This window comes from Haliotis cracherodii, unplaced genomic scaffold (assembly GCF_022045235.1).
Source record: "Haliotis cracherodii isolate W230 unplaced genomic scaffold, xgHalCrac1.p SCAF_2, whole genome shotgun sequence".
NCBI classification, from domain to species: domain Eukaryota; kingdom Metazoa; phylum Mollusca; class Gastropoda; order Lepetellida; family Haliotidae; genus Haliotis; species Haliotis cracherodii.
This window is the reverse complement of record NW_027266275.1, coordinates 6,808,645-6,822,768: the sequence shown is the minus strand read 5'-3', so window position 1 is coordinate 6,822,768 and position 14,124 is coordinate 6,808,645. Positions and strand designations below refer to the sequence as shown.

At 39.9% G+C, this 14,124-nt stretch overlaps 1 pseudogene; it reads left to right on the top strand.

Moving 5' to 3' along the window:
- Nucleotides 1-1,526: 1,526 nt before the first annotated feature.
- LOC139469480 (uncharacterized) lies at nt 1,527-4,176 on the top strand (annotated as a pseudogene).
- The last annotated feature ends 9,948 nt before the right edge of the window (nt 4,177-14,124 follow it).

The window sequence follows — 14,124 nt, the reverse complement described above, 5'->3', positions numbered from 1 at the left end:
TGAGTCAACTCCACAAGTATGGCGAGGACGGTATTAAAATGATCGAGCCACTCCATCATGTCGCTTAAATTCAGTGCATAATCTACATTTCATATTTACATTTTGATGCAAACTCACACATTGGCGGTTTCGAGTCGAAAGTGACTGGTCCTAAGCAGCAAACAGAAGCCCACTGTTTCACTTCACAGGTTTTGTTTGTTTGTCGAATGTATATTTAACAATTGTAATATCTGTAGACATTTCAAAAGAAATATTAGGTGGATTAACATAAACTTTCTCTCAATCTGCTCTTATCTCAGCATTTTACTCATCTTCATATAATGTAGTACTCTATTCACTTTTGTCTGTGGTGATGTTATAATAATTTTATGCCAGAGAGGACCATAAAATATATTTGTAAGAGATGTGCTGTAAACCAGCATCAACTATGTTACCGACTTTTAATCCAATATACCGACAAAGAGGGCTTCGCCCCTTGTGGTGTGCATACATCCACTAAAGGTGTGGATGCTGTGGTGAAGAAATTGATTCACGCTGATGATGTACTTGCACGGCGGGGGTCCCCATGCCCACCAGACATGAATAATTCGTCTTATTTGTTCTATCTGGGGTAAATATCCAAGTGCTCATATTCCATAACTTACCGGAAATATGGCGTTTGTCACAATATTTACCTCCGAACACACATTTCTTTACTACTGGTAGAGCTGGACATGCTTACCCTTGTCGCGAACTCCTGGTGTCATCAAAGATCCATTCATACAATTTTCACCAATATTTTGCCTTTTACGCCCAATGCAATATGCTTCCGCAAATAATCGAGGCAAATTGTTCTCGGTCGTTGCCTTTTCATAATTAATTAATTTGGCTTAATTGCCCTTGCTTTTCTCGTGTGACATCACCCTGTTTGTCTGTTCATGCGTTAAACTAAACTGCATTTCTCTAGTCCATGTTCCTCTGCATTCAGCTTAATGTGGGATGAAAGCCCGAAGTGATGCAGGTCTCAGACGTTTACCACTTCGGTGAAACCTACGAGCACGGGTATGGTGCTGACAAACCTAGAAACATAATTGGGGCGAACCGGGACTCGAATCCACAATCATAGGTTTCTGGCGTGTCTAAGAGACACAACTCTGCACAGCGAATCGCGGCGCTTTAGACGACTGGGCCACCCGTGCCCCCCCAGTCAGGATGATCTGATCGATAATCAAGATCAATATTGTGATAAAACGGGTCTTACATCGCGAAGTGCATCAAATCACGTGAGCACCTTGATTAAAAACATGAAAAGATTTTGAAAATATCTTCTGACAACAAGTTGGAGGTGCACATGCTTTGCAAATCCTGCAATCGATCAAAACCTGCACGACAGTTTACGAACCGGATTTCGATTTCGTTGCGCGATTTTGATTGGACTATGCATAGACTCGGTAGTCCAGCCAAAATGTAACTCCATAATACCAGCCTAGTTCGGCAAGGGTGGAAACTGGACTTTTATAGCAAGTTAACTCTCTTTCCTCGGGAAGATGACTGCAAGTATGCACACACATGTATAGTACCAGGCTGCAAGCAAAGGCATCCCCAGTTTGAACACCAGGATATCCCACCACGGTACCTATAAACAATAAAGTCTCCAGTCCAGTAGGGGACTGTATTGAAGTGTGGCAAACGGAATTTCGAAGATGACAGTGATTGTGAATTTTTGATTATTGGGATCAAAAATAGTTTCCGGATTATTGATAAAAATGAAACAATTAGTGATGTTTTTTGTAAAAACTATTAGTCTGCTACGGATGATACTGTACGAACAATTGTTGAAGACCAAATTTCAGAGAAAATCAGCCGAGGCAATTATGTTATTGTAGACAGAGAACCAAAGCTTGTTAGTAGATTGTGTGCAATCCCGGAAGACACAGGGAAAATACGCTTAATTCATGATTACTCTAGACCATGTGATCTCAGCCTCAATGATTATGCAACGACACAATCCTTTAAGTACCAGGCCATTGACGAAGCAGTTAAGCTTCTGCGGAGGGGAAAACTGGATCTGAAATATGCTTACCGTGTCGTCCCGTTACATCCTGACTGCGATGAAGCCGACGGCCTGCTTTGGCAGTTAAAAAACTCAATACTTCCATATAATTGACACTAAGCTCCCATTTTGGAGCTTCTAAGAGTCCCGAGATCTTTGGTCGTTTGTTGTGATCTGTCCGTAGAATGTTAAAGCGTAGAGGTTTTGTGTGAATTGTATACCTTGATGATTGTCCGTGCATAGAAAAAACAAACTCTGAGTGTTGGAAAGCCTTCAGGACATTGAGAAGATTATTGACAGACTTAGGTTTTGCTATAAACGAAAGCAAAACGGTTGAACCAACTCAGAAACTGACTTTTGTAGGCTTAGAGATTGACTCTACTACCTGCAACTTATCCTTACCTGCGGATAAGTTTCTTGACTTGAAGCACCTATTAGGGAAGTGGGTGACGAAAAGAAAGCAACAAAGCAACTTCAGGAAATTGTAAGTAAATTGAATTGGGCTGCACAGGTAGTTCATGGAGGCCGCACATTTATGTGCAGATTAATTGACTTATGTAATACCCTTAAAAAACAAATCACCATACCAGGCTGAATGTATGCGCAAAGGCGGATATCATGTGGTAGCATGGATTTTGTGAATGTGTTAAAGGTTCTGTAAAATTTATTGAAAATGCAATGGTGCCCGCAGCAAAGTTCTCCACGGATGCTTGAAGTGATGGTGGCGCAGCATAGTTTGGCCCTGATTGGGTCTATTATAATTAGCATACAGACTGCCCATTTGTTGTGAAAGAGTTGTTCACTGTGTATTTAGCAGTCAAACGCTGGTGTGTAACCTGGACAGAAAAACACATTACTGTCTACACAGACAATACATGTACTATGCATACCCTGAACAAAGGTACCAGTCGTGACTAATTAGCCATGCGTTGGCTGCGCACGATACTCGGGTTTTCTGATGTGTATAACTTTACATTTTCAGCCAGATATGTCCCAGGCAAGGATAACCTTGCAGCAGATTCTCTGAGCAGGTTACACAATGTTAAATGTCTTTATAAATCAATACTGTTTTTTTTCCATTATATTGGTTGTGTGAAAGTTGTTACAGGAATTATCTTCCAGTGCCAGCATCCTTACACGTATCCACCCTAACTTTGCAGTGCAAGTGGCTCTACAGTGGCAACTCCTATGTAGCTAGATTCGATGGGCAGCATATTCTGAAACTGCTAAGCGTACATATATCTCAATGGGAACCGCATACCTAAGATTATGTCTGTTCTTCAGTGAGACACCAGTTCCAGCTGACCGCATGACAGTACTGCTGTACAGAGTGTCCCTAACAAGATCCCTTTCAACATCTAGTATACCAGGATATATGAATATCATTCGTCTGCTTCATCGTAATGTGGGGTTACCAAATCCCTTGGATACATGGGATCAGAAAGCTCTGCACAAAGGTATAATAAGACTAAAGGGTACATCGAAACAAAAACTTCCTATAACGCTGGATATACTAAGGCAGCAGCATAGTCATATGGACATGTAAGAATCATTCCTAGTAGCCTTTTGGGCAACCTGCATCATTGCGTTTTTCTTTTTCTTGAGGAAATCTACCATGCTCCCTGAAACATCAGCTAGAGGCAGTGGTTCAAGAAAGCAGATCTACTTGAGTCTGCAAGACGCCAAGATCTCACCTGACAAAGATAGTGCCATGGTTACTGTAAGACAAACAAGAACTATACAGTTTGGTCAGCGAGTGTTAAAGCTGCCTTTGGCTACGGTACCCGACTCTGTGCTTTGTCCTGTTAAAGCACTTGAACATTTGCTTTCACAATATAGTGAAGAACTTCAACATTCAAATGCACCTTTGTTTTCATATGTGGACAGAATGGTGTCCTCAAGAATTTAACTTACCAAAGTTTTGTAAAAACACTGAACTATTATCTGGACAAATGTGGTTATGGTTCCAGTGCACACAGCGGTCGCCCTTTCCACAGAGGCGGATGTTCCTATGCATTTGGCATCGGAATTCCATCCATGCTTAAAAAGCTACGTGGTGATTGGCGCTCCAATGCATATGAGCGCTATGTTACAGTGTATGATTCAAACTTGCTCAATCTCTCAGTGCAGGGATAGTTAGCTAAGTCAAACCATAGAAGTTTCACCTCTTGGGGTTTTGGAGGTTTTATATTTTCGATTAAACATTTGTCATTATTAAATGACCTTTGCCCACAAGAGAATCGTTTGTTTTCCTTTTCCAGCCAGTATGACACTGACGCTGGATTGCTTGTTGGTTGTCTTTTAAGACAATTACATTGTCCGGGTACTACCAGCCTATCAACCAAGGATCGGATGATGGAGGTTAAGTTGCATAGAGTTTCGTCCTTGAGGCGTGCCAGGATCATATGACCGTGGATTCGAATCCCAGAATCGCCCTGATAATGAAACTTTGTTTGTTAACATCGCACGCGTGGTAATGAGTTTTCTCAGATTTTTTAACGTCTAGCTAGCCTCTCATTGCTGAAGGCCCCTGCACACATTAAACTGTTAGAATTGACTGAGAAACGTTGTCAGTTTGAAAAATGTAGAACTGCGTAGCTTCCTAATTCTGAACTTGTTGAGTACTCGTTTCATTTCCACTCAGAAATCACGACAGCCTGGTTTAAACTTAACAGACTTCGAGAATCCTTCCTCTGTGGTGGTTGCGATTAAGTACCAACTCGAAAAAAGATACCGCTGCCAAATCCAATACTCTCCACTAACAGAAGTTCCTGGACGCGTTTCTAGCGGATCACACTTTCTTGAAGCAGCGTTTCGATTTAGGATTGAGCCATATCAGAGTACGCCGCGGACCCTGCAACATCAAACTCATACAAATTCCCACATGCTCACATTTATGTAATGTAAAATCAATGTTTCGTCGGGATTGTTCAAATTACTTCAGTGGTCGTTAAATTGCATGAGAAACAGTTTGATAGTGTTAACAAAGAACGCTACCTTGATGACAATAATATTGCCCTTGATTTACTGTGCATCATGTGACCATATGTACTCATCTGGATCCATATAATGTGGAAATGGGTTAGAGACATCAAACGAGGGGAGTTTGGTTATCGCATTATTGATATTTGATAAGCATAAAGAGAAGGAAATTAAGGATGACTCTGCCACCTTTCGTCTTACCTGAAATAGACCCTACCAGACACATGTAGATGCGATATTGCTTTTTTATTTAATGGCCAGACGGGCATGGTGATAGTTGCACTAGAAGTCTCTACCCATCGGACAGGGGCAACAAGAATAGGAATCGAATGGACGCAACCGAAATGTAGGTGTCCATGGTTAATGAGTCCGGTTTTCAGTCGCTACACCCGTGGGACACGGGTTTATGTCTTGGAACTGACATAACGCTATAATGGTTTATGGCCTGCAGCAAGCATATGTGACGATAAACGCTCGGTTTCCTTAGACAGACGCGCCACCAGGAAAACCGTGACCTATTCAGCAATTACAGCTGCAATACACATTCAGCACTCCGAGTAATTAGGCTAGACAGACTCCATTGATATAGACGACTGGGAAGTATTTGGGCCGCCGACGTGCAATACTGGCTACTTAAAATGTCCATCCAGATGTATCCCCTTAATTGGAAGATGGTATACCCGAGAAGAGATAACAAGCACATTTGGAATAATTAAAGTGATATTGACGTGTTACTCCGATTAATAGAAGTAAAGTTTAGAACCATCTATGCTGGAACAATATAATCAACCCTTTCATCAATTACGATACAATAAATAATATAATGATACGTAGTCATGTGGACACATTGGATTCTCATATTGTCCCGACTATTTGATATTGCGTGGGAGGCCTGGACTTTTATGTCAGACCGAATTGTTTTCTCCAGACAGTGCTCAAAGATATTTTATTCTCTGAAAATGGGAGCAAAAACATATCATAACTTTCAGAACATAAAAATTGCCCAATGAACGTTTTTGTTTTGTCAAACATAACAATATTTTTCAGCATTTGTAGGAACAGATTATTTCTTCCATAATATTCTGTACCAGTTATTAACATGATAACATGTGGTCAGATATGCCCCCAGTGTCCAATTCTGTTGTTTGTTTATTGTTTAACAGCTCACTCAACAATATTCCAGCTGTATGACGGCGGTTGGAAAATAATCGAGTCTGGACCAGACAGTCCAGTGATTGACATCATGAGCATCGATATGCGCAACTGGGTTACGATGACATGCATCAACCAAGTCAGTGAGACTGACCACCCGATCCCGTCAGTCGCCTCTTACGACAAGCATAGTCGTCTTTTACGACAAGCATGGGTTGGTGAAGAACTAGTTTAACTCGGAACTTCACGGGCAATGTCCCATGCGTGTTGTAAACTAAAAGCCAGAGAATGACCTGTCTCGATTATCCACTTATTATCCGAAACAGATGCAAAACAGCGGTGACCTCTGTCACGAACCTGTGCTCCAAAGACCAAGATGTCATAAAACAAGATTAAAGTAGTAATGAAAAGGTTGTAATTGGTTCACAGGTTTACTATTATCAGCTAGTTGTAAGCATAGATGACAACAAGAAGGATCGAAAACCAAATTTTCATATACAACGAACATTGATTAATTAAACTAGAACAAATATACAAGTTAAAAAGCTAAGCAACTATATAACAGTAATAAAAGGTGTAGCTACAGCAACACTTTGACAATATATTGACAAGATGCACAGAGAGCCAAATACGTCGGCTACGACCAACTAACACCCGAGAGTAAATTAATTCAACACTCTAATGAATGAATAACCTCGGCTGGGTTAAATAGCGGGAAATAAACACAGAAGGCCTATCCCTAAGATAAGTCTCTAGGACAATAAAATAGACGAAAAGCGCCTGAATAGCAAACTCGTCTTATAGATCTAAGAATCAGTCACTTTGACTGGGCAAGGAAATTCTAAACTTCCCAAAAATACAAGGTTCCCAAAAGTAAAGAGGTACTTGAACTGAACTAGACAATCGCGGGAATGCTGGTTTTCAACGGGGTACGAAATATATAAGCCTAGTCAATGAGTTTCAGCTCAAAACCACCAGAATAAGTTAGTATCAAAGAGAAAACTGCCCGATAACCAATTACTATCGAAACCTAAGTTTTGACCTGATCACACAAGCAGCAAGACGACCCGTATACCTTCAAATACCTACATTGTAAAGGACACATCACATGTCAAGAGACACGCGGACCTTGGAGAAAGCAACCTATCTGGGTCAGAAGGGGGAATGCTGTGGAATGGCGAGCTAAACAAAGTGTGTTTTCAAACATAGGGGAAACTCGAATTGCACACTAACTACTAAACTGATATGGCAGATGTAGATACCACAATAAAGCGCTGAACATAAGCTATCCATCGGTACCACTAAAGATTTACAACCAGATATGTACTATAAATTGAGGTGGCAAAATGACCAGTTCTAAATAATCGCTGCTGCGTAAAATGAAAGTTACGAAAACATTTCCATCATGATAAGGTAGCAACATATATGATAACATATACAAAATCAATATAAGATAAAAGTAAGCAATAAAAGCGTTAGAGAATAAGATTTACCGGTCACCAATTCTCTGATTGTAAAGACACTGGACAACGACGACCGCCGGACTTTGGCGAATGGTGACGGAAACAGGACAATTAAGGGAGAGGGAAGAGGTAGGGTCATATCACCGATACTAGACTGGTTTTACGACCCGGTGACTCTTTCATATGTATGGATCACTGAAAATCGGTGATGACACCAGGTGTTCGCGTAACGGGTGAGCATATCTTGCCCCAACTGTACCATCCGCCACTCTCAATTGGAATAAACATTAAGTGGACTCCTGTAATGCTACAGCGTTCTGTGAACAAACCAGACAATGAAGTGATGGACCAGACAATTCGGTGACACGTAGGAAACTGATTCAAATGAGGATCGAATGGTTACAATGCATGACCTGACTGACTGCATGTCATTGTATCCCTTTGTGCGGATGGCTCCTAGCGTCACTCACCACTGTTTTGCTTTGGCTAGATTTCTTTATTTCCTTCTATTTGGGTGGCGGATGTTGGTGAGGCATGATAGGCATGGTCCTTTCGCGAAGACCCGGTGTCGTCTCTGGTTTTCAATAACCCATTCATATAGTATCATTACTATTTTGCCTTTTACGTGCAACGGAAACGGTTTTGGTGAAAACTCGATACTCGTTATTCTCTGACGTTGAAGTTGTATCTTTACAAAAAGATTGCTCTCCTACCTTTCAAGAAAGTAATATATAACACTGTTCTTTCGCGTTGGCGTTTTATTGCGGGGAAAAACAACACTCTCTCACTCATCAAGTTCAGGATAATAGTTTGAAAAAAAAGAAATATTAATGTTATCTTTCTCCATAATATTTTTCGTAACTTAAAACTAAATAAACTTTACGAATAAAAGTACGCTGAATGTATATAAGCCTAATAATTCATAACACATATCAGCAGAACTTTATTTCAGATGCCAAGAATCTTGCATTATCACTCAATAATAACAACATCTTTGATTTAATGTATCAAACATGCTTATAAGATAACTTCTTTAATTCCTTGCCTGTCTGTCCGTATTTATGACGTTGAAGACTTCTAACATCAAAGCTGTCATGTCTATCTGATACTGCTGCGAGGCAATTAATAATGAAATGACTTCTAAGGGGGAGCATGATTTATTGCATTAAGAACGGATATATCGTTATGACATTTGGGGAACTGTCGATACTTTATCTCGATTCCCGTCTTTCATACCGGAAGTAGTCTTCTCAACAACTGATAAAAAGCTCTTCAATATTTATCTGACGAATCTGGTACTTTGCCCATCTACTTCTTGTTTCGTCATACATTCTTACTCTTTACTGCTTCCCTGTACATCGAGTCAGTTATTTGTTATATATTCTTTAGCCAATTAACACTTTGTTTCCAAACATCGCCTTGTCGATAATAGGACCAACATTTCAAACATTGCCTGAACGGAAAAGGGGTTAAATTTGATAACGGTTCATGTGTATTGGTTGAGTAAAGTCAGATTGAATCTTCTTCACTTTGTTTAGTACTTTTTGTACGCACAAAATACAATTTAGGTGCAAAAGTATAAAATACAACACATTTATTTGATTTCTTTAACAAAAGCATTTTTAACATAAAACTGCTTTTGTTGATAATTGCAAACTTTACATTTTCTAAATTCACGGGAAAATTTATATGTCGTCCACGTTCAATTTCTAAATTGTGAGAACTAAGCCGAAAAAGTGTCAATGTGGTCCTGAATTTATTTACAGTAATACTACTCAAATCGTTCTCACATGAAATGGATGTTTTAAACTGTGCATAATAAGCCATTTTTGGTTGTCGTTTAACCAGTGACGATGCATGTTTTAAAAAACGGTTTTATTACCACTTGTTTGAAAGTGCCATACATCACAAAATCCTAATATAAAAATTAGTTTTTTTAGTTTTGTTACCCAGGTACAGCCTTGTAATTCGTACAAACCGCCACATATTATAACATTTTTTGGGTAAACGAGATTCCTGCATATTGAAAAGAGATAGCCAATATTTGACACATTTCAAAACGGCAATCAACTGAATAGAATATATACCACACTCGCCTAACACTACCAAATTTCAGCCATGTACAAAACTATTGGTGTTATCTTTCAATTAATTCGAAGTAAAAGTGAGGCAAATATGGTTTCAAGGAAGGTTTAAAGTTAGGTATTGATAGATGATATTTTTCTGATATGTTTCATATGTTTCAGATTTTGTTTCTAGGTTTGTCAGCACCATACCCTTGCTCACCGAAGAGGTAAACCTTTGAGACCTGCATCACTTCATACGTAATTAAAGAGTTTTAGAGATATTGTCAATCTTTGGATGTAAACTCAAGGGGCATTTATGAACGCGTATACGTTTGCACGGATACGCGTTCATAAATCACAAGATGAATGAATGAATGAGTTTCTTTAATGCCTCCTGGGTTTACATCCAAAGATGTACAATATCTCTAATACTCTTTAATTACGTATGTACCTGGAGGCAACAACACATAATTTATCCTCACCACTGTCGTTGGTCAGTGCGTTTCCACGTTGATCACATAATGCGAAACACTCCTATATTATCAGCAGAGAGACTTGATGATTCAAAAGCATAATATCCCCACTGAAAGTAATTACTGTACTTCTTTAGTCCTAAACGTTGTGTTTAACACCGCTTTTAACAGTATTCCAGTTATATCACGGCGTGTCAGCTTAATGTGGAAGGAAAGCCCGAAGTGATGCAGGTCTCAGACGTATACCACTTCGGTGAAACTATGAGCACGAACATGGTGCTGACAAACCTAGAAACATAATCGGGGCGGACCGGGATTCGAACTCACAATCATAAGTTTCTGGTGTACCCAAGGGACGCAACTCTGCATAGCGAACCGCGGCGCCTTAGACGACTGGGCCACCAGTGCTCCTAGAAAATAGAAAGAGTGTATGCAGTTTGAATGGACGTATGCTATTTTCCCAAGCTGAGGGAAACACAGATACACCATCCGTCTGAAGCGCCGCTTTTGGGTGAACAGAGTTGCGTCTTGCCATGGATTCGCTGATTGCCGGTTCGAATCCCACTTAGCCCTGATTTGTATCGCCAGACATATCCGTACTCGTGGATTTCACGAGAAACGTCCACAACCTGCAGCAGTTTTTTTTTCTCCCTTTCAAAGCTGACACGGAATGATACAATGAAATGTTCAAAGTGGCGTTACACCCAACACACACCACAGGCTATGAATAGTAAAGACTGGATCTATACCTTGATACTGAGACAAATTAATCATTTTAATTTCCAAATATCTTCCATTCGGTAATCATATTAGCATTATATAGACTGAAGGTGTTAGACGAGGGATGAAATTGAAAATCGCTTTATGACTACTGGTTGAGTGAAGCCAAATATACATATCTTAGTGTATGAGCGATGCGAGTAGGCAGATCTAAGAGATCGGGCGAGTTCAAACGCGGGGCGGATGATGGGCTGATTAAAATGACTAGCTAGACTGGGCGTGGACTAAATTGATGTTTCTAAACCTTATATATGGTTATTAAGACGAAAGGTGATAAACACTAATTTGATATTTTATCAATCTTGAGGTCATCCAAGGTTCTATGTTTTCTGTATGTTTTATTGATTTTACCATGTTGTATTGTTGATGCAACGAGTAACATTAATTTACAACACTTATCTTAAAATACTTACTGAATTCGAGACGTGATGTGACATAAATGTATCATATTAATAGTAGGATAATGTTGCTTCGATGCATTTGCCTTTGGAGCAGAGCCACAGCTACTCTATGATAGCCTTGGAAACGTGTTATGTATTGCAATCTTCAGTTCAACTCAAACTCTAAATCCAGCAAGATTGCTCATATCTTAGCCATTATATCAAAGCAATTAAATACTTACTCGAAAATAGCTGCCCAAATAAATTCTCAAACTCTTCTCACGAATAATGACCTGGGAGGCAACAGCAATGACTCCTAAATTCCGTGAACTACTTTCGTGTCGCGATTCAGAGTCGATCCATTACATAATATAACTGTCACGGAGACTATCGAGTCACATAAACAAGTCCAGTCGGCTCACGTTTATGTAATGTAAAATCGATGTGGTTTGGAGATGGTCCCAGGGTTACTTCTGTTGTGTTTTAGTCGCATGTGATACACGTTGATAGCATTTACAAAGAAGAGTACCTTGATGACAATATGAGTGGCCCAAATTTATGATGCGTTCAAAGCCCGTGTGCACTTCTAGGTCTATATTCTTTGGAAATGGGCAAGAAACATCAAACGGAAGAGTGTAGTTATCACATTATGAGTATTTATCGGCATAAAGTGAGGGAAATAAAGATTATATTGGCCGGTTTGCGTTCTACCAATTATTGACTGTTCCAGACACGTCTTGATGTGGTTTTTTTTAACGAAAAGCCTGACTGTATTCAGCCTTCAGCGTTGTAGGCTGAAGAGAAAGTCATTGCATGTTGTTAGGTGGCTGGGGGTAACGATTTCCCCAGTATGCTAAGGCATAAAACCATTGTTAATTTTCAATTTCATGACCGCATTTCTTGCACATGACTTTTCCCTTTGTATCCTTACGAAAGTTGTATTAGATATGTCTGGGCGTGTTTCAAAACGACTCATAATCAGAGCACAAAGACACGACTGTTACAACTACTGGGCTTGTATGCTACACATGTGGACAGAGGATTCCCGACGCCACCGCCATGTGAGGTAGAGAATTCATTGTTGTGGGCAAACCAGATAACGGTACATCGTCCGAGGGCAGCAGATACATACTAGTCATGAACGAACTGCACTTTTCCATCCAATCAGGCTGGTGAAAGTTTATTGACCTTCAACTTATATGTTTCAGCTGCAAGAACGATGTTGCTCCAAGCGCCAATTGGTCAGAGAGACAGATGAGCTGGCCCAGAAAACGGGACCCACACACATCGTGGCAATTTCAATACATGTTCACCGCTCAATTTGATCAGGCTAGACCGACTCCAGCGATATTGAGTATACAAGCCTTTGGTCTACTACTGAAGAAAACAGACTACTTAAAACGTCCATCCAAATATATCTATTCAATTGAAAAACGGTGTGCGCAAGAAAGAGACAAGTATATTGGCTATACTTCAAACAGCAGTTGTGGAACATTTTATATGAAGTACTAGAGCTTAGTCGCTCATTACGTTTTAGTTTAATAGACACTGCGTTGATGTACCGCCTTGGACGTCAAGAACATGGCTATATTTAAACTCTTAACGATGCCACATGAACAATCTATGAATGGGATAGTTGAGACCCACATAGCATCAGGTGTTCACCAAGTTGGTTTGCAAAGTTTGCCATGTTTTATAATCAAACAGAAATGCAGATATTAACTCCGTGTTCATTCTTCAAATGACAAAAGACAACCTGTTCAGGAATAGCTGCCGAAACTCCACGGGGAGTAAAAGGCAAACTAGGCATGAAAATGATAAAAATGGATCACTCAAAATCAGCTTTGACACGTGGTGATCGCTTTAAAGCCAACCATGTTCTGCTCCTACGGTAGCACCGAGTTCTAACATTCCTTTCTGTGACATTTTGGTCAGTCCAAAGAACACTTTGGTGTGTGAGTGAGTGGGTAAGTGTTGTTTTACGCCGCTTTTGGCAATATCCCAGCAATATCACGGCGGGGGACACCAGAAATTGGCTTCACACATTGTACCCATGTGGGAATTCGAATCCGGGTCTTTGGCGTGACAAGCGAACGCTTTAACCACTAGGCTACCCCCTCCAACCTTGTATGTATGCCGATGTAAATAAAATCAATGTAACACGTGAATCAGGATCAAGTTTTTAATGAAATCAAGTTTTTAATGAAACTTCCTGGAATATAGAATCATTGTTGTAGCGAGTCATGTCCTCTGAGTATATGTAGACGTGGGATTTCCTGAGTAACGATGTTTACTGGATATGAATATGGATATTTAAAATATAAAACGTCAACGCCAGAGAATAATCAATCTCGATTATCTTCCGAAAGAGCTTCCGTTGGCGTAAAATTACAACTAGTGGTGAAATGTGTTTGAATTGATAACTGAAATCCATCAGGATCATCGTACACACCTACACGTATTTGTTTTATGAAAGTTGTGTAGGTGAGAGAGTGAGTATAAATCTTCACTTGCAGCAAGATTTCAGCAGTATCACGACTCATTGTCACCATGAGAGGAATCGAATGACAAGCGTGACAAGCGAACGCTTTCACCACTTGGCTATCCCACATCTTGTAGAACACTTCATATATTTCTTACTTTGACCAGATACTCTTAAATGGAGAACAGTAACACAGGCATCAAAGAACCAAGTAATATCACGTGAGGAGAGCTTTTAGTTGATTTAAACATGAGTGAGTTTTGTTTCACTGTAATGGACATTTAACATTTCTGTATTGATATCTTTCTAAATAC